The sequence below is a fragment of the Hermetia illucens genome, chromosome 6 (assembly GCF_905115235.1).
Source record: "Hermetia illucens chromosome 6, iHerIll2.2.curated.20191125, whole genome shotgun sequence".
Taxonomy (NCBI): domain Eukaryota; kingdom Metazoa; phylum Arthropoda; class Insecta; order Diptera; family Stratiomyidae; genus Hermetia; species Hermetia illucens.
Genome location: NC_051854.1, coordinates 93,024,792 through 93,048,082, shown reverse-complemented (window position 1 = coordinate 93,048,082; position 23,291 = coordinate 93,024,792).

Sequence of the window (23,291 nt, the reverse complement as noted above, 5' to 3'; positions counted from 1 at the left end):
AAAATCTATTGTATTTCATGGGGATAATTTAAGGGGTTTCAGGATCGCTACTACCCGATGAACAAGAAGCAGATAGAAACTAAACGGATTTAATAAATCGCTGGAGTTTTTCACACTTGTCTGGGGACTTTTGACCTGATAGCAATCGAATTGTAATCTAGGATTGTTGCACGAATCATAGCTCGCTCGGAGCGAATACTGTTTTCAGTGCATTTATAAGATACAAACTTGATGGGAAAAATTTAACGAACTGAAACATTTTGGATGGTTTAAATGAAAAAGGATCCGATGGTAAAGGCACACTTGCTCTCTGGGAGCCTCAATAAATTTGCTATTTCTGCACAAAAGATATTTCAAAGTGAGTGAGTATATATATACTATGCACCCCTTAAGGCAGGGTATAGCTCGTAAACTACGCCTATGTGCTATCGTTTGCGGTTACCTGAAATGCCCTTCAGTTCCCCCCACGAATTCCCGATACTCTCGCACTCCTCCTCTACTGTTCTGCGCCAACTGCTCTTGGGACGGCCCGCCCGTCGGCCATTTTGGGACAGTGGACTCCATGACATAACATAGCCCGCAATGTAATTGCCGCTTCTCCTTAATGTGTGACCTATCCACTGTCACTTCTGCCTTCTATTTACTGTACGTATGAGTGCCAAGGTTGTCCGCCAACCGAGGTCTCTCTTTGAGATAGTGTCAGACCATCGTACTCCGATGATACGACGTACACCGGCATTGACGAAAGCTTGGAGCTTTTCAGTAACAGTGGAAGTCATCTTCTATGTGCTACTCCCATATAGCAACACAGAAGGAACACTAGCACAGAACAGTCTCAACTTCTTTCCAGACTTTAGACAAGACAACAAAAGCGGATCTAGCGCTATTAATGCGTCGAACAACATCCAGTTCGGTGCCACCGTCGGCCGGAACTACGCTTCCTGTATCGACGCCTTTGATGTTCTGCCCATTAATGCAGATAGGGAGAGTACGACAACCCGTCAGATTAAGGACCTTGGCTTTGTTGGTGCTTACCTTCAGTCCAATTCTACTGCCTCTCTTTCCAAGTCCAGACCAATTTGGCCAAAGTTCATGACCAGTTTCAGAATTCATTGAATTCCTTCACATCCTCTGGACAAGGTGGCACGAAAAAGTTTGTCGCTGACAGGATTCAACGTAACAGACCCCGTACTGGACCTCAAAATCCTCCAAAAATTTTACCTTGGTACACCATCTGACGTTTTACGCTATCATATGTCACTCTGATAATAGTTGTTCGTTTCTCCAGAATGCCCTCTTTCGTAGAGAACTCCAAATACATTCCCTGTTCACGCTATCGAAAACTTTCTCGAAATCGATGAAGATCAGGTTCAGCGGAGATATATACTCCGCACGCTGCTTTAAAATGGTAAGTGGGGAGTTGTTGTGGTCAATGCAGGAAGATCAGCAGCGGGAACCAGCCAGCTCTCCAAGCTCTCGAGCTGTTTTTTGATGCGTTCCAGGATTACTGAAGATATTATCTTCGCAATGGCAAAGAGCGCGCAGATACCCTTCCAATCCAACCGTGTCCCCTTCTTGGGATCTTCACTAACATCTCCTGTTTCCACTCTCTGGAAAAGGTTTCGGATTTCCAAGATTTCCGTACGAGGGGAGCAGAAGATCTGCAGTAACTGCAGGTGCAGCGATAAATAAATCTGCGGGAAGACCCTCAAGCCCACCAGCTTTCTTCGATTTGATTGCATTCATAGCCGAAACGATTTCACTTTTGTTTGAAGAAAGAGTCTGTATCAGCATTTCAAGGTTACCAGCCGTTTCATCCCCAAGCGAAGGAACTTCACCGGGTATGCTGCTCTTAAGAATCGTGGTGAAGTATACTTTCCACCTCTTTTGTTAATCATTATTGTGGACTATTAACCTCCTCCACAGGAGGACCACATGCAAGCTCTTTCGTGATGCGGTATACATCCCTGAAATCATTGCGGTCTGCGGCGTCCAGTGATTCTCTGACCAGCGTAATTGCGAATTCTCTCTTATCACGCCATACACTACGCTCAACTTCTCGGGATTTCGCCGTCCGATCAGCAAGGTAGCGGTCTACTGACGAGCGACGGCTTGGTCGAACAAACGGTCGATGTTGAAATTTGGGCGTGTCGGCTCCGCAGCCCAACGAAAAGTGCGGACACAACACGCAAACGAACGTAAGCGACAATCAGGTGGTGATCCTTTCGACGCTGATCTGAGCGAGTCTTTTGTTTCGCACATCCAGCAGACAACTCCTAAATCTATTGCTGATAGCGAAGTGAACGATCTGATTGCTCGTACGGTGCGGGTTAATCGAATGCAAACAGACTTTCTCGCGGGCTCTGTGCTTGAACAATGTGTCACTAATGACGAGGCGGTGGAAGTTATACAAATCCGCAAAACTCGAACTATTGCGATTACGGTCAACAAGACCGGGTTTCCTCATCATATTTCCCAGCAAGGTGCTGTCAGAACGGACGTTGGCATTCAAATCACCCATTACGATTACAATGTCACCTTTGGAAGCATCCTCTGAACTACATATGGTTGCTCATTGGAACCATTCTTCACCACTATATCGGAAGTCTCCTTTGGTGCTTAGAATTGTACAATGAATTGAATCTAGCAGTTAGAATTCTGTCAGAAACTGGCTGACAGGTCAGGAGAGCGTGCCTTGCGGTAACCTTCAGATGCAACCCCACATGAGATTCACGTCCGCTACCATTCAGACTTCTAGAGTACAAAAGCACATTGTCATAAGTACGGAAAGAAAAGGAGGAGTATTCTCGAGAGTACCACTATCTTACCTCGCTTAGGCCCAGAGTGGCCAGTTTATATCGCTGGAATTTCCGTTCAAGTTGGAGGAAGCGAGCATTCTGATGATTCTTGCTACCGTCGTCGAGGAAACGTCAAGGAAGGGGGGCGTACCCATGAGATCGTCCCCAATCTGAAGCGTTGTTGACATTTCAGTAGCAATAAAGTTTCAAATTTGCAGGCTGCTAGCCCACAAATCCACAGCAAGCAGGGAAGACTATGAGTATATTCCTAAGCCCCCCCCCCCCCTCTCACTGAGCATAGCTCGACTAAGAGCCCGAAATTAAAGACTACATCCCGTACACATTCACGGACTCAGTTAATTAAACTCTCTAGCTTCCAGTTTAGGCACCTAATAATTATTAATTATGTATTATTAGGGTATACGTCATATCAGGGGCTGTGGGGCACTGTTTCTCGTCTTCAACTAAAGAAACGTCCCTGTTCTGGTTTGCCGACTCTGTACAATTTTTTTTTAGAAAACTTAAATAGAGCAGATCCATGATACCTATTTCTCACTAAACAGGATACGGTCAGGTACGAAATATCAAATTCTCTATTTTCAAGCCTCTTCAAATTTATAAGGTCTGTTATTAGCGGAACTATTAGTGCTATTAGAAGCTGGCGACAGAACTAGTAAGGCATTACTCGACTTCCCTCCCTCGGTCATCTCTTGGTTTTCCTCCTTTCTTTCATACCGTTCCTGCAAAGTTTCTTTTCATGGTAACTTATCTTGTTCCTTCTCTCCTTCCTCTAGTGTTTCCTAAGGCTCTAGACTTGTCCCCTAGTCTTCCTGTTTTTTATCAATGACCTCGCCTCCATCCTCATCTGCCCATATTTGCTTTACGCAGACGACCTTAAATTATTTGCCTCTGTTTCGTCTCCACTGTACTGTGCTCTCTTACAGGCCAACCTTGATGATTTAGTCCGTTGTTGTTCGAACAACAAGCTAACACTGAAGTTCAGCAAATGCTGTTCTATTCGCTTAAACCTTGCCCAACATTCATTTCCTATTCTTTCAGTGGACAACCCCTTTTACTACTGACCTCCTTCAAGACCTGGGTGTAATATTTGAAGACAAACTTCGGTACAATTCCCACTTCATTGACATCATCAATAGAGCTTCCAAAATATCTGGTTTTATCCTACGTTCCTCCTCCGGCTTTACCTCAATACAGTCCTCCTTAATATTCTTCAATTCCCTTGTCAGAAACATCTTTGGATATTGCTGTATAGTCTGGTCCCCCTTCCGCATACGTGGCTGCCCCGCTCTTGAAGTTGTACAACGCAAATTCACCCGGACCCTCATTTATAAAAGGAACCTTCCACCGATTGACAATCTATCACGACTCCGCACCCTCAATCTCTCCTCCCTGCAGCAACACTTTCTTCCTTCCTTGATATGTGTACTCTTTTCAAACTCTGCAATTGCCTGACTGCTCGGCCAACTCGGATATTACTTTCCGTATCGTCTCGTCTCCTAACACACGTAGTATGGACGTTTTTTATATTCCCTTCGCGGAGCTTGAGATTTACTTCCACTCTCCGACCCCGACGCTATGCCGGTCCTACAACGCCCTACAGTTTGGGCCCTTTGACTCTACTTTCTTCTATAGTTTTAAGCGTAAAGTAAGCCATTCACTTGCTCCTCCCTCTGAGGACAATATGTAATAAGGGATTGGTTTTCTGTGTATTGTCCTCATTAAATAAATAAATAAATACCATGACTGGCTGTTCCCCCGGCTTCTAGTGCGATTTGGACGGCCTCGAGGTCCCCAGTTAAAAATTTTGAAAGATATAGGTAGGTAGGTAGGTATCAGTGACCGCTCCGAGGAGCCCAATTAGCGCTTTGGTGGGCCGTTTTGATGCCGGCTCGGATCTTCAGAGCCAGCCCGTAGCATTCACGAAGGAAAGCAGCCCTCCGACCCTGCAGCTAGAAATCTCACTGAGGTCCCCAAAGAATGGTTTACCCAGTGTCCGCAGCCTGACTCGAGCCAGAGCCGGGCAATCGCAGAGAAAGTGCATGAGGGTTTCCCTTCCTTCTCCGCAGCTTCGACAATGCGAGTTGTAGGGTAAACCGAGCCTAGCGGCATGGTGCCATATGGTCCAGTGCCCCGTGCAGACCGCCGTAATCTTGAATGCATTTGCACGCGTCTGGCACAGGAGCTCTCGTAATGGGCTATATTATAAGCGGGCCAAATTCTCCTTGACTTGGCACAGCTTGTAAGCCTTCGCCATCTCAGGCCCGCGGCTGCTAGGTAGTGCGAGTAGACTCGGCCCCCGACAGCCGCCAGTGGAACACCGACTGTATTCGCCGAGGGACTGCCAAGAGCAGAGCCTTGCCTGGTCAATTCGTCAGTCCGCTCATTCCCCTCTATATTCCTATGCCCGGGAGCCCAGAGGAGAGTGACCTTGAGCGTGCCGCCCAGATGGTTGAGCGTGTCCCTGCACCGCCCCACCAACCGGGAAGATGTCGTCGTTGAGTACAACGCCTTGATGGCCGCTTGGCTGTCGGTCAGAATGGCTATGTTACGCTTGGGGCTCGAATCACGCTCCAGCCATCGACAGACTTCCAAAATCGCCAGTACTTCCGCCTGGAATACACTGGTGAAACCTGGGAGACCATACGACTTGGATACACCGTGTGTATTCGAGAAAACCCCCACGCCGACTCCCTAGGCCATCTTTGATCCGTCCGTAAAGAATACCGTGTCATAGTCTTGCAACACGCCGCCGATCTTCCACTTTGCCCTGGTTGGAAGGTCCACAGCAAAGATTCTCGTGAAGTTCAGCTTACGTGTGACATAGTCCGTGGGGGATGCCAAGATTTCTCGGGGTATTTCATCTAGAATGTTGCTGTGGTCGTAGGGCTTCGCTGCCCAGCATCCGGACTCACGTAGTCTGACGGCACTGCACGCTGCAACATATTTGATGTGGAGGTCTAGGGGGAGAAGATGCAGGAGTACATTGAGAGCATCTGCCGGGCAGGACTGCAGAGCCCCCGTAACACCTGCACACGCGGTTCTTTGAATCCTATTAAGCTTCGTTCTATTGTATTTCTTCTTCAAAGCCTGCCACCATGCAATAGAGCCGTACGTCAGGATCGGACGCACTACAGCGGTGTACATCCAGAGAACCATCCTCGGCCGGAGACCCCATTTCCTTGCAAAGGTTCTCTTACAGGCATAGAATGCTATACAGGCCTTCTTAACCCTCAGTTCTATGTTCAACCTTCAATTTAGCTTAGGATCCAGGATTACACCCAAATACTTTACATTAGAGGAAAGAACCAATCTTTGTTCATTCAGCTTGGTAAATGGAATTCAGGTATCCTTGTCTTGGTGGTGAATAGCATCAGTTGCGTTTTGGTTGGGTTTATGCTGAGTCCGCATCTTGCGGCCCACAGGCACACCTTTCCCTCCATCCGAGCATTACCCGCCTCCTCCGGCATGACACTTCCTTGCGTTTCTCTGAACTGTTGAACATTTCGATTAAGGTCGCCTAGCTTCCCCTCTCCCACGGGAAGGCGTGGAAGCTTCCCCGTCTCAATCGCTGCGGCTTTGGTAAGGTAGATCGTCACCAAATGTGCCCCTGATATATCATCCCCGGTACATGTTGGCAGTTCCGTTCCTTTCCATTCTGGCAGTTTAGGAAGTTTAGTCCTAACCCGTTTCACCATGTTCGCCGCCGCGCAATCGACCAGCATAAGACCTGGTCGAAAGCGTATGCTGGTGAACACAAACTCCTTATTTCATTCCTCGCACATTTTCATGATGATGAGGTTTTCAATTATTTCCTGCTCTTTACGAGTGAATATTTGCTCCGGAAATCCAGTCGAATGCTCTTTACCTCATTAGCATAGTTAACGTCGGGTCTGCTGGCTGCTTCGAGATTTTCCCCTCTTTTGAGTTCGTGTTTAGGTCTCTTGGGAGCATTTCCTTTTTGCGGGATGATTTCCGCCGCTCGCTGTATGCCAACGGCAAACGTACCTTTGTTCTTGCCTGCTTTTTGCGGGAACCTTTGTTGGTTGTGGTCTTCGCAGTAGGTCAATGTTTACCTTGGTTTTACTACTTGACCTCCCAACTTCTCCCTTTTTGGGGATATTCTCTGTAGCCTTTCAGTATTACGGAGATGTGCCTCCGCCTGATGGGTCAGCTTGTATGCGGCACGGGGTCCCGCGGTTGTTTGTTGTTTGATTTGTTGGTTTGTTTTATTGTATTACTCATATAATGCTTACAAGTATGGGGATTAAGAGGTCCGCCGTGTCATAGCTTCCCCCCCCCCCCCCCCCAACATGATGAAATCCGGTTTACTCACTAAAGTGCAGGCACCAGGTTCCGTTTGGATACGTCCACCTACCCCAGACTGCAAACTGTCCAGTGGGCACCGTTCAGATAACCTACCGGATTGAGGAGGTGTTTTTCAACTCCTCGGTCCAGATCGGTGGCGTTTTGTTAATATTAGGTTGTTGCATATGAAATGGCCGTTTTGGCAATCAAGTGAAGTTAGTTGCGATTTTGGTGTATCAAACCACCACAAGTTGGCGCTGTTGATGTTGAATATTGAAGTATAAATAGACGAAGGAATCATTTCAGATTTGACTATTGTTGGGATAACAGGGAATAGAGAGGAAAAAAGGATGGAAAAGATCCAAGAACCTATACTTTTTCTGTATGAGTGCAAACTCGATCATAAAGCGGCGGAGGCGACCAAGAACATTAACAGCGCATTTGGAGCTGATACGGTAACCGAACGAACCATACGACGGTGGTTCGAAAAATTTCCGGTCAGGCGACGTAAGCCTTGAAAAAATCAAAAATTTGACTGACGGTTTCGTCCAGGGCAGAGGCAACTCATCAGACGCTGCCTGACGAAACCGTCAGTCAAATTTTTGATTTTTTCAATTCTTAATGCTTGGGGTGCTACGCTCCAATACTAGGGATCCATGGACTAAAAAACGAGGGAGTAAGTTGCTCCTCATTTAGTCCGGTCGACCATCAAGTGGATGAGGACTTAGGATCCCGCAGATCCTAAACAACAAATACGACGTAAGCCTTCAAATTGAGCCACGTGGACATCCAGGACCACCGATTGACAACGATGAGCTGCGTTCGCTAGTCGAATCCTACACACGTCAGTCTGTAAGGGACATTGCAGAGAAACTGGGCGTACACTATTCGACAGTTTCCCGGCACTTGTAACAACTTGGAAAGGTGAAAAAGCTCGACAAATGGGTTCCGGATGCCCTTAAGGAGTAAAACATGGCGTTTCGAATGGATATTTGCAGTTCTCTAATCACCAGCAACAGAACCAATCCCTTTTTGCACAGAATAGTGACATGTCATGAAAAGTGGATATTATGCGACAATCGTCGCCGAACAGCACGATGGCTAGATGCTGATAAGTCACCGAAGCACATGCCGAAACCGAGCCTCCATCCGAAGAAGGTAATGGTGAGTGTTTGGTGGTCTAGAGCTGGAGTTATCCACTATTCTTACTTGGCACCTGGAGAAACGATAAAGGCACAGAAATACTGTGCCCAACTCGAGGAAATGCACCAAAAATTGAGTATTCAACGGCCGAGATTGGTCAACAGAGATGGTTTGATACTTCTTCACGACAATGCACGACCCCATGCTTGCAGAACAACGGTTCAAAAGTTGAACGAATTGCAGTATGAGACTCTGCCTCATCCACCATATTCACCGGACCTTTCGCCAACCGACTACCACTTTTTTAAGCATTTGGACCATTTTTTGGCGGAAAAACAATTTAGGAACGAAGAGGCTGTCAAAATTGTCTTCGGCGAGTTTATCAACACACGACAGTTGGAATTCAACGAAACTGGCATACATGCTCATGAATCTCGCTGGGAGAAGTGTTTTGAATCGACTGGCACCTATTTTGGTTAAAAAAATAATTTTTTTTAAGCTTTACAGTCGTTTCAAAGTTTAGTACAAAAACGCCATGTCATTTGCAACAACCTAATAGTAAGGTCACTAACGGTCTTGGTAGATGAGAGGCTTAGTTCCAGGAGAGCCAAATATCAACCCTGGAGAAAGATAAGTTGGCTCCCAGAACGTTCTCCCCCCGAATACCCATTATTGCACCATTATCGATGATAATAATGTCCTGTGCTAAAGAATCACACGGATGTTCCACATAAACCTTTCTTCTTCGACAGTCAAACAAATAACACGGAAGCCTTTCAAAATAGGTGCCGCAACTGCACCACAAAATATACCAGTGACATATCGGCACACTCGGGACAGTATCGTATTATAAATTTGAGATAGACTTCTTGTAGTTACTGGAGATGTATGGAGTTTAATAATACTTCGTCTATGCAAACGATACTATGGTCGTTCCTTGGAGTTAGTCCTGCACCTCAGCGAATACGTCAGCCTGACAGCCAAGAAGAGTGCTTCGATGAATACAAAAATTGATGCCCAGTGCCCGTGCTGGGTGATGTTGTTGATGCCTCCGTCTTTGCCTCCATGGACTCTAGTTTCTGTAACGAAGTCTTACAAGCTTCTTAGTGACAATTATCCTTGAATGATTCCTGAAAATATTCCTGTGAGATTCCGAACAAAATAAGCTGGAATCTTCGTCTGTGAAAACTTATAGAAAAATCCATCGATTTCTTTCCTCTCTTATAAGCTGATTGGACTTTCATCCGTATACTACGTGTACCGTCCAGTATGTCGTACATTTCAGCTTCTCCTTACCTCTCCTGAAAAATCCTTATTTTAGTTGCTGTAAAGTAATTCTGATTTGTTTGTTGAGTTTCTTGTATTTCATAGAGTGACCATTTTTATGAGGTTTCTCAGTATCTATCGTAGACCCTTAGTCACAGAGATTTCTCGCACCGCGTAAATGGTTTCGTAAGGTTTCTAAAAATATCTTATATTTTCCTCACTGTGCAAACTTGCGCTAGCATTAGATTGATTTATGGATACTGATTGAATTTGTTGGACTTCTGCTATAAAGTATGTTTAATATTATTTGCAAGCTGCTACGTAGCAACACCTAAAAGTGGTACCATATCTTGATCAAATGCGCCCCTAATCAAATTACGAGAAATGCACATATTATCGTGAGATTTTTTGATTTCGGTCCTTTCTATTCAACAACACAACAAGCGGTATTCGGTCTAGGCCTGCCTTAGTAAGGATCTGTGGACATCACGATTGTGCGCCGAGGTCCACCCACCAGTTCGATATCCCTAAAAACCGCCCGGCATATTGGCCTACGCCATCGCTCCATTCCAGGCAGGGTCTGCTACGTCTTCATTTCCTTATAGAGGTTTTCAGTCGTACCTGAACAAGATTGGAAAGGCACGATCTCCGGGTTGTACGTTGTGGGCGACGCCCATCACACTTTTGTTTTGTGGAAGGTGGGATGAGCTTCGTCAGCAGCTCTATTTAAACACAGAGAATCTTTCTCCAGACAACATTGTCGAGGAGATGCTGAGGAGTGCTGACAGGTGGAGCTGGATTGCCCATTATGTTCGGGTTCTTTTCGTTGCTCAGAAGATAGACCAGTGGAGGAGCCGGATGGCAGGCGGTTCCTTGAACTGAAAGTTCCCTTCCTCCTCTCCCCTCCGGTTGGTGAAAGGTATTCCCTTATTTGAAGGGTCTGCACTAATCCACGTTTCCGCCTGGGACCTATATTACTTTTGGGGTTCAGGTGATGAAGTCCTGATACAACGACACACGTCTCGAAAGTCTTCTGGGATGTGTCGTCGGCTATTCGTCACTTTGCAAGCCTGGTTTCTGCTGTTGGTGAGGTCGTGTGTCATCGTTGTGAATTGATCATGGCTCATCTTCTAATCTTAAGCGTTAAGCTGCCGATGTAAACGCTCCACAAGACCGTTGGCTTGAGGGTGGTGTGGCGTCGTACCTAGATGAGTCGTACCAGTCAACTGACTGAGTGGTTTGAACGGGGGCTACTCGAACTGTCTTCTATGATGAGTTGTCACTCGAAGAGGCGTACCGAAACGGAATGTCCAGTTATAGAATCCCAGAGCAACGGTGTCAGCTAATTCGTCCGACATTGGGAACGCTAGAGAAACTGTCTACGCACATAAGAAAATATCATTTGCTCTCTGAGAATGGCATAACGATTATATCGATATGAACATGCTCAAAGTGTGATGATGGTAGTGAGAAGCTACCCACCGGTGTGCCTGTGTTTCTCGAGATCTTCGAACGCTAGTACTAGATACACACTTGCGCCCCTGTGCGCGTCTTCGCTCGGATAGATGGGCAGATAAAGCGGTTGTTGACAGCTTGTTCAGTAGCCTTCATCTCTGGATGAAATAGGCGATGGATTGAGTTGACGGCTTCTTATTTAAAAAATGTTGGGACCTATCGTCGAGCTGGAGTAAAGATAAAGAAGCGAGCAGTTCGTATGTCTGTGGAAAACTGGGCGAACAAGTCCAGGTGTCGAACTTGGCGTGGTGAAGCTTTGTCGAGTTTCTGATGGAAGGGGCTTATGATCTGTGAAAATCACTAAATCACGTCCCTTGTGCATGGGTCTGAACTGTTTGGCAACCAGGTAGGTAGCGAACAGGTGCAGGGTTAAACATCTTTGAAAAGAATGCTAGCGGTTCCCACACTTCGTTAACTTGCTGCTGAAGAGTTGCACCAGCGCTAAAATCGGAGGCGTCCATGAGACGCGCAAGTAGCGCTCCAGCCTGAGGATAGGCGAGCAAGGGGCGAGGTCGTCTTTTACCTTTTACCTATCTGAAAAGCACAGTCCGGTATGTAGCTCATGTAAAAGTTGATGACACTAAGGAACTGACGTAACTCCTCGGCAATGTTCGGATTTGGATAGCTGCGGACCGCTTTGACCTTCTCGGGTGGTGGGCGAACACCTTCAGTTTTGACGAGATGGCGAAGAAAGAGTACTTCAGGCACATCGAAAGCACATTTTGCCATATTTTTGACGATCCCGTAGTCATTGAGGCGGTGAAACAAGATGCGTAAGTGCTTCAGATCCTCCTCTTCATCTATGAATGAGATGAGAATGTCGCCCATATGTGGATGGCAAAAATCGAGTCGAGATAACAGTTTCGACGATGAAATCCGCGTATGGTAGTTACCAGCCAGCAGAGCCTATTTCAGCTTACAAAAACTGTTGCGTTCGAAACGTCTCACAATAGGGTCAAAGCTCTTACTGTACAAGACAATGATCTTGCCAGCCCTCATATATTCCTCGGAGACTTGGGTTGTTAGCATGAACAATTGCGAACTCTTTGCAGCGTTCGAGAGAAGAATCCTCCCAAGAATTTTTGGCCGCCTAACGAGGATGGACCACTCCGTAGCCTACATAACGACGAAATCTATAAACGATACCATTACCTCTGGCTGTGGATAAAATCCGGCTCAATAGGTTACGGTGGGCGGGTCATTTAATCCGTATGAATGAGGGTGATTCCACCCGAAAAGTCTATAAGACAATATCTATGGTGGAAAAGGAAGACCCTGCCTGAGATGGAGCGATGGCGTAGGTCAGGACGCCAGATAGCTTTTAGTGATATCGAATTGTTGGACCTTGGGTCAAAGCCTGGACCTTTGAAGTTCCTTATTAAGGCAGGCCTAGACGGTATACCGTCTGTTGCGCCGTTGATAATTATGATGAAAAATCGGGTCCCCGGGTAACTTCGTGGACTAGGTTAGGTATTGGCATGTCTCCGCTGCATTGCACTATCCGGAAGTCATGAACGGTGACTCGAACAGGCCAAATGATACTGTAATGGCATTATCTCCTTCTGTCACTGGTAGCGATCGGGAATGGTACCATTGTCCTTCAGGATCGTATGAAGCAGAGTTGCCCATCTGCTGGATGATGGATCCATCGTCCCTAGTTGCATTATCGTTTCGAACTGCTTGCATGCAGCGGTGGAGCGGTTGGGTGCGAGACGAGGAGGTTTGCTGAAAATGGGTGGTCTAGGAGTGGTTTCAATATTATGTCTCGTGCAAGTTTGACGACTGGAACACGGTCATCGGGGCGAGTTATATTGCGGAATTCAGCTAACAGCTGGTGGTGAGACCATTTACTCAACTTGGCCCATTTGGAACGTCGCACACTGAGATACGTCCATGAGATGTATAATTCGTCCCTCCGTCGATGATTTGGCTGCTCTTCATGTCCACCAATAAGCCGTTATGTGCGAGGAAATCTGCCTCCATAAATGGCCTCGTAACGTTAGCCACTACTCATCCTGCGAACTAAGACTGAGCTGTGCGACTTTCACTGCATTTGCCACCTATGGACTCGCATTAGTTTCATACTAGGTCGCGTTGAGTGTCGGCGAGTTCTGCTACTCTATCGAGTGCCACGTCTTCCTAAGTCGCGAAGATTGCCTGCAATGACTGTGCAGCATTCGATCCACAGCGTGCGCAGAAGTGCGTCGTTTATTTCACCACCCGCTAGATAGCACGTAGCACGTAGGCGATGTAAAAACTGCGGCTGTGACTTAGGGTCGCCTTTCGAGGAGTTGCCGAGACGCTTAATAAGGTCTTACTTGAGATTTCTTTCTTAAAATTTTGTTTACAATACAAAACTTTATTAAAATCGGTTCAATTTCTGTCCGTCCGTCTGTCTTTTTTTTTTTTTGAGGAGGTGGAAATATTCAAAAGACACTGGTCTGGACACACCAGTGTGTGAGATTTTTACCCACTAAAACTACCCCCGACTCTCTCCGCGCCTTCCGTAGTTTGTTCTGGGTAGATGCCATCATGCAGGTGACCGCATCCCAATCCTCTTGAAATGCTACCATTTTCGGCACAAAATTTTCTGATACCAACACCCCTCCTATAGTCTTCTGTAGATTCCTCCTTTCTTCCACAAATCTCGGGCAGTGGAAGAATACATGCTCTGGGTCCTATGAGACTGCCTTTTAATTTGGACAGTTGGGTGAGGTCTCCAGTTTAAACCTGTGCAGGCATTGTCAATATCCTCCGTGGCCCGGAGGAAACTGGGTGAGATTATAATTGATCTCACCGTCTCGTCTCTCCAACTACACTTTGATGGCAAAGATGCGCCTGTGAGTCCACCGACCCTTTCCCGAGCATTCCCTCAAATCTTACCATTTATTTCTCCCCCTCAGCGTTCCTCATTTGCGATAAGGGAGAGCGTCCTTCAGTAGACTGCACTCAGTTTATTAGCGTTAACTGGCATCCGCAATGCCTCCCTCCAAACTGGGGTCGCATAGAACATGATTGAGGCCACCACTGTGGCTATAATTAACCTAAGGGTAAAACGTGGCTCCCCCAAGTTCGGCATCATCCTTGCCAGGGCCATACTCGCAGTGGATGATTTGATGCAAACATACTGCACTTGTTGCCTACAACGGACCTTCCTGTCTATCACCACCCCCAATTATTTCATGGTCGGCTTTGATGTGGCGATATGATTTGCGATTTTAATACAGGCGTAATTTCTCTTCCAGCGCTTAGTGATGAGGACAGCTTCCGTTTTTTGCTCCGCAAGTATCAGTGCACAGCTTTCTAGTCAACTTTGAACAGCACTGATTGCCTCGCTTGAGTATAACTCAGCATCTTCGAGATGCTTTACGCTAACAAACAAGTTTCTTGATCCTTGAGTAGCTCCTGCTGTTCCGGATCTTGAACATATGCGGTGGATGTTATCAAGGTGTATTTGGTAAGGTGCTATTTGGCTTGAACACCTCCTTCTCCAGATCCAAATCAATTGCAGCAGTAGCAGCGAGGCACTGCATTTGATGGATATCGATGACAGGGAGCCTGCTTGCTCACTCGCAAAAGCTGCCGGTACTAAGGTTCCAAGCCCCTGCACCGTAAGTTTCCTCCTTCTCTCGTCTTCCATGTTGGTTTTATGTGTGTATCCTTCCCATAGCCATTTTGGTCCACGCACCAGAGATGAGCAAACACTAGCCCATGCGCAGTCAGAAAAGAAAGTCCATGAACACATATTTACACATTAATAGGTATGCCAACTAGGGTCGCGTCTAATGGGAGATCTGGCATTTCCTCTGTCCATCTGTCTGTCACACACACTTTTCTCAGAAATGGTTATACCAGTTGATACGAAATTTGCTGAGAAGTTGGGAACTGTGAGCGCCCCGACATGCAATTAAGGGGGAGGGACGGGGTCCTTATACATGCAAAAAGGGGGTGTGCAATTGTTTGTCACCAAACATAGTCATGTTGGGTATCAGATGGAAGGTCCTGATTAGTACTTTGCGGTACCGGTCTTAGTTTTGAGATTTGTTGGAATAGCGGGGAGTGCAAGGGGTCGAAAATGATGATTTCTTTAACGGACCCATTCTCAGAAACTACTGAACGGAGAAATCTGAAAAAAAAATATGAAGCTGCCTCCATATGGTATCCAGGCCTCAAAATACTCTCCATATCGATAGCCATTAGAAAATTTTGCATAAATTAATTATACACGTAATGTTTTTCAAATTAATCTGATTTCGAATGACAACTTTTCTTTGGTTTTCCCATTGAGACCAGCTCATTATACAGCAGGCCGAACACTAGGCACACCACTCATATAAATATATTAAACAAAGAATAATAAAAACCCCCAGGATCATAAAATCCTCCTAATTTATTGCGTCCATCATGATGAAAACTTGCTCGAAAAGTACCATCATGTCCCCACACAACTGTGTCCTGGCTCCCAGTTCGTCAAATTAAAATGTCAGTTACTTCACAGGACCCGATAAATATTCTATATTCGACCCGAATTTCGAAAAGTCCCTGTTAATTAATTCTTGAAACTCCACCGAAACAATAATGAAACTTAAATAATAAACTTTATTTTGTGAGGATTCGCGTCCGGAAAATTTAATTCCACGAAGACATCTAGAAGCCATCTCTTTAAAGGACATAATCCGTAATTCAAATTATTCCTGCTCATTTTGTGTGAATCATTATTCACAAACATTAACAGAAGCTTAATTGTAAAGGTTTCGAATTGTTATTGTTTAATTAATATTCGTACTACGTAAACGAAGCTACTCTGGCTCATATTCTGATTGTTGTTTGGTCGTTATTCATTCATTTCAAGTCTGGGCCCTATAACTGGTTCGGTCTTGAGCAGAAATAATAATTTCGTAATAAATTTTAACTGAATAAAATATCAATCAACTTTGTCGTCCATAGTTCTGACACAATTATTTAATGAACGTAAATAGAGGCCGGGAGCGCTCATAGGACATTAATTAATTCTGCCAGTGTTATTCGCTTAATTGCGAATTATCATACTTTCGGCAGTGACTTTGTACATTTTAATTACTGTCAGCGAACCAACATTTTTACCAATACAGACGGAACTTCCCAACTGCCCTTTTTATGGGGGATATCCTGGAAATGTTTGTCACACCATTTCTAGCGTTTACGAGGATATATGTGTAGAGTCGACTATGCAAAATACGCTCCTTTGATCTTCATTTCATTTCAGAATTTTATTGAAAATATAGATTTGTTTTCATAGTAATCAGGAACTTTTTTTCAAACTTAAATAGAGCCTAGTTGACTCTTAGTCATAGTTGGGTCCTTGCATCATTCTCTGCTACTTAAGCCTTATGTTGAGGACCCCCTCATCACTACTTAGAAATGTAAAACGCACCAATCAGTGATTTTATGTTGATCCTGTGGCACCTCTCATCATGCACTTAACCAGGCTTGGGAGAATACCAGGGTAAAAGCCTCAGTTGATGAGCAGGGCAGGCTCCGGTCAGGATTTGGCAAATTAATCCTGGTCACCTAAATCCTTGTCGTTTTTATGAAGCTTATTATCACGAGAGACCTCACGATGCGCATCATAGCCAAGCCGAGAGACACGTTTTCTGGCAAATACAAATGATAAACTTGTGATATTATCTCGATGGAGCCCAAATGGGCTCGGACAAACAGGACACCAAGTTAACATCTCGTGGAAATGGCTCTCTCTCTCTCAGGTCCCGATAATAATCTTCGCAGAGCTTGAAGTAGAAAGGCACGTTTAAGCGGGGGCGGGAAATGCCCGTTGGTAGTGAGAGAGGAATTAGTACTTTGGAAAGTAACAGTCCTGACGGCCAAAAAGTCGCAATGCCAGAGAGAACCAGAGGACCTCCTTGACTTTATTTTACAGCAGCGAAATTCCAAGAAGACAAGGGGCGAACAGTTAGATCTGCCACTAATAACGCAATAAAATAATTTCTAAAGATGGTAACCAAACGGGCAAAATACCATCGAAAAGGTAAAAAAGCAGCCATAACAATGAAAGTTGAATATTAACGGCAGTGACTCCTTTGTAGCCACACTTCTAGCAATTTTCCAGAGGTTTTGCAAAGCCCACTCTACAGGAGCAAAAACTCACAGTCAGAGACCCTTCTTACCAAGCCGAAGTTCATCTTTGAGAAATCCAAAACAAAGATCATCATCAACGGCACAACAACCGGTATCTCATCTAGGCCTGTCTTAATAAGGGATTCCAGATATCCCGGTTTTGCGCGGAGGTCCACCAATTTGATATCCATAAAAGTTGTCTACCATAGATATTGCCTTTTAGACTTTTCTGGGAAGAGCTGCATGCCTTTGTGTGCAGCGATCAGCGAAAGAAGCAGCGAGGGTTAACATACCCGATGTGACACAGGGACGCCCAAATAAAGAGGAAGCCTTGTCAAGTGGCACAGCTGACGCTGCGGGGATGGCAGCTCTAATACCCTGTAGTGCCTCTGTTCTAGAAAAAAGCCCAGTCAGAATTGCTAGCGTTAAGCAGGTGGATTCGGACAGTGGAAGTGCATTCGACCGTCCAAGCTAGAGCTGAAGAGGAAAGGCTCATCAGGAAATGTGCAGCAGTGGTGAAGCGTATACGGTCGGCAACGTTCCTCCAGCAAGACACCAAAAACAGGCTCATAACTGGAGGAACTATTGGATCGCATCTCCTTCTACTGGCGAATGTGTAGAGCAGCGGAAGATGATTGGAAAGTAGAAACAGCCGCACTCCCCGTTGAGAACGCTGCGTGCGCCAAACGGACCGCAAATAGTCCACTTCAAAATGAATTGAGGAAAAAGCGGAAAGAGGACGATGTGCCTGAAGGAGACTTTATCGAAGTAGTATCGAGGCCAAAAAGAAAGCGAAGAAGGAAAAAAGAAGAGAAGTGTCTGTCCAAAAACAAGGGGGCTGCAAGCCAAAGGTCAGTAGCAGAAAAGACGAGGAAACGATGAAGGACTAGACCGTCGACTCTGCCCATTAAGCAGACGGAAGGCAACAATTTTGCGGAAGTCCTTAGTAAAATCCGCTATAGGTGGAAACGTTCTGCGAAGCGGTCAAAGGGTTATTGTGGGAGAAGTGTCCAGCTTCCAGCCTAGAGCCCTTGTACTCTCTAGAAATCCAGGATCTTGACTGCCTCACAGAAAAAGTCGAAGTGCAGGAGGCCATAAAGCCTAACTGTCCAGAGGTAACCAATGTCCGGATGGGTATCACTTCTGTAAATGCTCGAGGCCAAAAACTCACCGCGGTGGAAGCCCCCGAGCAATATGCCAGGAACCTACTTGGCAGCGGTAAAAATAGAAATTGAATGGAGAGTATGCAGGGTACGAATGCGAATAGTCCCCGCCAAGTGCTACAAGTGTCTGTACTATGGACACAAGTCAGCAAGGAATTGGCCAGGAGAACAGCATGTCGAAGATGCGGCCAGGTAGGTCACTAAAGAAGACCTGCAATGAAAGCGAAAGTTGCGTTCCTTGCAGGGATCGTGACGCGCACACACTGAGGGTTCGGAACGGTATCCAATATTTAGGTCGCATGATCCGCATTTTACAAATGAACATTCTCCGGAGTGCAACCGCTCACCAGTTGCTAGCACATTTCACTGCGAAAGTAAATGTTGATCTAGTGCTAATCAGCGAGCAATACTGAAACAGTGACCCGGCTTCAGCCACGGCGTTATAGAGTTGCATGCCTTAGTTACCAGCTGACATAGCTGACTCACTTTTTCAAACACCATCCCCGTCGGGTGATGACCTCCTTCAAAAGCCGCCAGGAAAGTCTCTTCCTAGAAAACTCCAGTGAACCAGACAGCTATCCAGATTTTTTCACTTCTGTTTCTCACTCGGCCGTGGTTTTCTCCGTTTCTGATGTTGAGAAAGATGGACTTGTGGTCACTGTGGGTGTAGAGTTCATTGACTTGCCAGACTATCCCTCTCGTCAAAGAGGTACTAAGGTAGGTCAGATCGACAATTGAGCGTGGCCCTCTGCCTTGGAAGGTGGGCACGCATCCGACGTTGACTAGTACGATATCCAGCTCTGCGAAGTTCCCCAGTAGAATTTCGCCCCTGATGTTCATCACTCGACTACCCCAGTCTAAGGCGCACGCATTGAAATCGCGGAACCTGAGCCTAGACTCAAATTCTCCACGTACTCAGGTGGGAACTTATCTCATCTTAACGAACGAGCCGAAGCAGGCCCTTTCTGTCAGCACTCCTGACCCCAGGCTCCAATCGGCGCCACCTGCTGAGACTAAAGTCTTGCCCATGGGTAAGCACTTGTCCACGGACAGCAAACAGTCTTCGGGCTAACCGCCTCCGGGAAAACAGCTTCCGGACAGACCGCCTTCGGGCAAACCGCCTCCGGGCAAATCACAACCCACGGGATGTGTCAAGGTTGAGGGGAAACGATCATTCGGAGCACCTGCGCCTAAGGGGAAACCGAATCGCCAGCGCAGACGAAGCACGAACGACTCGCTCAGCCAGTACTGCTCCCCGTCAACGATGTCTGGGAGATTGCACGACCAACCCTGAAAATGGTCCCTGAGCTGCCATCGTTAAAAAAGTGCTTCCTTTGGTTTCCAGAAGAAGAGCGGAATGGTGCTTGGATTCTGGAACAACTTGTTATGCAGAATAAAACGCAGAGCAAAACAGGGGAGACAGCCGATAGGTCAGAAACTTTTCTCACTATTGGCGTTCCCGAACCCGATGTTAAGGAGGTTCGGGAAAAATCGGGCTGCCGGCTCTACTATGGGTTCACGTTATAAGTGTTGGCTCCTAAAACCATTGAAGGGGATGTGCAGGCCTCTGATGAATTGCTGCAAGCCATTTATATACCTCGTACAAAAACCGTGGGTTGTTGGTGGGGTAGTCAGGGTCCTAAACTTCTAACATGCTGACCTGTTGTATGCCAATGGAAGTGATCGACCCCGCTCCTGCATGATAGTCTCAAAAGACTTCCAGCTTAATTTTGATAACGACCTATATGATAGCGACACCACATCGGCTAAATTAACCATAAAAAGTCAACAGGAGATAAAGAGATACTAAGATCCTCTGCATATTTCCGCTATAACCCAGAAGACGTTCCCAGTAGAAAATTCATCAGAGCTATTCAATATGCCAAAAATAGAGGCATGGGATACTAGCAGGATGTGATGTCAATGCTCACCACATATGCTGGGTAAGTTCCCACCCACTCCATTTCGGAATCCACGGATGAAAGATTGGGCGACGCGTAAAATAGAATTGAGCGTCCGAGTCACGATCCCTGGGAAGCCCCATTGCTGGAATTGAGAAGGCAACCCAGATGATCACAACTAGCATGAGAGAAGCTTTCGAAGGAAGTTGTTCATTGAAGATGCCAAAGAAGGGGGATTTGGCAAAACAGAAGAGAACGACAATGATGTTGCTCAATCGTACTCTGAAGTGTGATTCAGTCCAAGGCAGCATCCAAAATCGAATCTTGGGGCCAACAAGTGCATCAACCGAGAGACTAGATGTGCACGCAAAGTAATATCACTGGAGCGAGTAAATGCATTTAACTCGTTCCATAGATACAAGTCTGCAGGTCCGGATGGCATGATTCCTGCGCTAGTAATAGAAGGAATGGATGCCCTGGGTCTACATATTCGGAATATATATCGTGCATGCCTAACACACGCTTATATTCATATTAACTGGCGCGATGTGAAGATGTTATTCATTCCCAAACGACAAAGACGGAAAAAGCTTCCAACCGATCAGTCTAACGTCCTCTCTACTAAAAGGACTAGAAAGACTAGCAGATCGGTTCATAAGGGATACACATATTCCTAAGTGGCCACTTCACCATAGGCAACATGCTTACCAGAAAGGCAAATCCGCAGAGACAGCACTCCATGAACACACGGCAAAAATTGAAAAGGCGATGTCCAAAAAAGAATACGCTTTTTGCGGACGATCTAGTCGTAATAATTACCGGCAAATTTGCATGAAATCCACAGTTGGTGCCTCCATCATGGACTCACGGTGAACGCTAGGAAGACTGGACTCGTTGTGTTCACTAGGAACGTCAGGTGGGGCAGCTATACGCTACTCACTTTAGCAAGGGCGGAAATCCAGCCGGCACAAACAGTCAAGTATTAAGGGGTACATTTCGACTCCAAGTTAACGTGGAAGCACCATACCCAGGAACGATATTAGAAATCCTGCAGATTGTTCTGGTGCTGTAGGAATGCGATAGGTAAGACATGGGAACTTTCACCAAGCCGGATACACTGGATGTATACATCCATAATAAAACCCATTCTGAAGTATTCATCCATCGTCTGGTGGCCGAGATTGAAGTTTGCTAACAGCAGGAAGCTGCAAACGCAGATTCGGTGAGTTGGTTGCCTAAAAAATACTAGAGCGATGATTACTACGCCGATTGCGGCACTTGGAGCTATCCTAAATTTGTGAACGAAACATTCCTGATGTGGGTGGCGGGGCACTCTGACATCGCTAGTTATGAGAAGACTGACAGACTGGCTCGCCTAGAGTTTGGATCCACAATGGTGGACCCAGAACCATCTTTTGGAATGCGGCCATCCACTGTCATTTTACTCTGAAGGGTGAAATTACCAGGATTCACGCAAGTGAGTGGAGAAATTTGAACTCTTGCATGCAGGCGAAAAGCCTTGTGAAAAACATGGGGTCGTTAGAGCGGCATTTTTGTTGTCCCTTAAGAAGTGGAACATGAAAACCCTAGTTGGGCTTTTAACGAGACACTGCTCCTTAAACTACCATATGGAAAAGACTGGGGTGGTGACTACGGCTATGTGCAGCCAATGTGAGGCGGAGGGAAGGAGATGGCCCTGTACTTTTTACGCAGCTGCCGGGCCTCCTCAGATCTTAGACGAAGATACCTTGGTAAGGTTTTCTTCAATGAAAAATCGGCACCCTCTCTGCTTCTGGAGAATGTTCTCAAATACGGTAAAGCCTGCGAACGCCGTAGGCCATTGAAGAGGTGATTTACGAGGATAGTACAATGGACCTAACAATGGCCTGAGTGCTCGGAGCTGCGGCTCCCCCAGTAAACTAAACGAAACTAGCCAGCCGCCAGCTTTTCCATTGGAATTTATGCGAATAAAAACACTTAGTTTCGCGGAAACTAATTATCCTTGGGAAAATGGATTGATTACTATCGCAGAGAAAGTAATTGTAATACCAGATAGGGGAAGGTAATTATTATATACCGAAGCGAAAATGTAAAAACTTAACGCACGAACTTTTCCTCTACCTAGAGCCTTACTGTTTATACACATACATAGCATACCTATTTTTTCCGCACCACTAATTATAGTATAGCATAGTGAGTAACGTGCGTCCAATGTGGAGTGAAAGAAAAGCTTCCATAAAATTTATAGGAATTACGAATGGACCTATTGAGTCAACCCACCATCTAAGTACTTGGAATTCGTAGTTTGCGTGGGTGAACCCTACACGGTTGGTTGACCTTTCTTGTTTCGCAAAAATTCAATTCGTCAAAATATGTTTCTTCATTAATCTCTCCGAAATGCCAGTATCTTGAGAAATAATTGAATTTAAATCATTTTCAATTGGGAGAAGGTGAGGGAAGCCTTATCCTGCGATATTGCCTGCAATCGAGAAAATGTTTTCCGGTTTTTTTTTTTTCAATTCACAAGAAACCTATTTTATTACATACCAAAGGGATCGGAAAAATTCCAATAATAGACTAGAAAATTCCATGGACTAGGATACTACGCTGTATCTTTGAAATATCCTCGGGAAAATATTGGAATTCCTGCAGGGTAACAGTTCAAAGCAATACTATGTGGTTATTGATTCTAAATAATGTGTATTCCAGCTGAATTTATGTGTGGGGGTTAGTACTGGATTGTGAGCTAATTGCTTTTACTCAAAATGAAAAGGACAATCATTTATTGGATGAATAAAAGGTCCTTCCTGTGGCTGGTTGGCTTGGTTAATTCCAAGTAGGAACGAATATGCATGACAAGAGTTAATGATTCGTACCTTCCTTCTTAGATTGAGATTTAGAAAAATCAGGGGATTCATCAATTATTTACCAGTCAATGTGTGTGAAAGTACAGAAGCGCAAGTTATAAAGAAAGAATGGCCTTGACAGACATTCCAGTGGTAACAATGACCAGCAAAATATATTTATATTGCCATTATCTTCGCATTAGAAAAATAAATTATCCA